This window comes from Penaeus monodon, chromosome 19 (genome assembly GCF_015228065.2).
Source record: "Penaeus monodon isolate SGIC_2016 chromosome 19, NSTDA_Pmon_1, whole genome shotgun sequence".
Classification (NCBI taxonomy): domain Eukaryota; kingdom Metazoa; phylum Arthropoda; class Malacostraca; order Decapoda; family Penaeidae; genus Penaeus; species Penaeus monodon.
In genome coordinates, this window is record NC_051404.1 from 6,317,408 (window position 1) to 6,319,724 (window position 2,317).

Genomic DNA, 2,317 nt, shown 5'->3' on the forward strand with positions numbered 1-2,317 from the left:
TGTAGCAACCCAGGCTCCCAACCTGCACACATTGCACACCAACCAGGCTGGGTCATGCTAAGTCCGCAGACGAATCTTCAGTGGCCGACAGTAGGAACCTCGTGGCTCACCCCACCTCATCCACGCTCCCCTAATCTCCAGTATCCTGGCACATTTCAGTTTTACTTGCACATTCTGGGCCTATTTAATAACCAGGAACTGGAAATTTGGGACTCTACACAGAGCAGACAAGGAGTCAGGCCAACTCCGACTACCGCTGACGGGGGAGCCGATCGGACCACCCTGAGAATTTCATTTACTGCCTCGGATTACCTGCATTAGCCAGCCAATGGGATCACAAGGCGTATGAGAGATATCAAGAGCACAGAATCCAGCAGTAGTAGAGGTCAGCGACTGGCGTGGCTTGCTGACTGCTCACTATAGATTCCAAAATATCCAGATCCCGCGTGCTAAATAACCCAGAAATGTGCCTGGGAAATCAGAGTCTAGCGGAGCTTGGATTTACAGTTCAGCAGGTGAGCCACGAGGCGAATGCTGTCTGCCACTCCGGACATGGTTTGTTCCAGCCTGGTAGTTGTGAGACGTGTGCAGGTTGGTGAACCTAATGGGTTATAAACACATTTACAATTCCTACGCTTCTAACAGAGTAAACAATATCCCTCTAATAATTGAAACCGCCACTCAAATTCTCTCCAATAACAAAAAGCGAGCTCGCAAGACATCCTGAATCGCCAAGTGTACCAAGTGTTTCAACTATCACGAATCGTCACATCATCGACCTGCGAGGCGAAATTAGTGTCATTTTCTTGGCAATCTAATAATGTGTAAGAAGCATACAAGAGAGCAAACGGTAGTTCCAAGAGATGGAATCAAGGTTATGTAAACTACATGTACTGCGAAACGCAGATAATGCATGATAAGTACACAGTCTCAACGGGAAAGTCGAAATTAAAGAATTCGGTTATCCACAAACTTATACTTACCATATAGAATCATAATAAAAAATTAATAGAATTATATAATATTCTAGTAAAGTTAGTTTCTAGGGCTTCTGGTCTTCAACGAAAGGTATGGTATAAAAATTTAGGGGAGTGGTAGCATCTCTGCCTCACGAAATTACATCCATTCGTAAGCGCCACATAATAAAAAGTGGCGTTGGCTTTCCGTAGACTTATCACCACAATGTCGTGCGAAAACTAAGAGTTGTAAAAAAAACTGTATATGTCGCAAAGTATATTCCATATAACTCTTGGCGTGCATAATATAAAATCAGTATAGTTTATGTATTCACAATGGCCAATTACTGATGTTATGTATAGCAAGAAGTGAAAATACATATATTCTCTGCACATGGATATTTTATAAGTGATTATATGAGATTAATCTGATTTTAGCGATTTGTAAAGCTTCATTTTTGAAGATATGTTTAGAAATCACAAACTCAGGCACAATCAGGTCCTTCACAGCCAAGAGTGTATCTTTTTTACACGGCTCACTCTGGCGAAAACAGGTTTACATCTTAATGAATACACCTTACTGGATCTTACAAACCTGGGCATATGAGAGATTTTCTTTGGAAGCAGTTTAATATGAAAATTATCTCAATATTTACTCATATTTGTTTCTGATGTTTGGTGTTAATAGTGCACTCTGCTGTTTCATTTGATATAATCTATTGGTATTTGATGGCTAAATTTATTCTATTAATGTTATGATTATAGGAATTTCACGATTTTTCGGCTTCAGTCTAACGGTAACTTATTTAGTTCCAATGCGATAATATCATTAATTTCATTCTTTGGAAACCACTTCTGGTGTGTTTTTCTTCGAACCTTATATTATACACGAACCAGTTTCCATTGCCTTTATCATTGCCTGTAACTGTATCTCTCATTATTATTCGCCCATATTTCATAAATTTGGATCGCTTCACAAGCCTAGAGCAACTGACACAAACATGCCACACCTTTACGTTTTTAAAATACTAATCTCGTCTCGTAAACATAGTATATACACAACTTGCAGAAAATATGGCAGAATACTTTACATCATATTTAGCATAGGCGTATATCAGCGCGGTGTGCAATACCATAATACCCGACACTCTAACTCTAACATTATAGGTCAGATAAAGTAAATGGACAGTGGACCAACATCGTAACATAGTAACATAGTAACTCCGCCTTAACAGTGTTAGTTTTCCGGTGTAATTGAGACTTTTGTTGACTGCCCTTAAGGCTTTGTTCGAATCCATCCAAGTAATATTACCATTATGTTTTCAGTGTATGAGTTACATTATGCCAGAAGCACCTTTAAG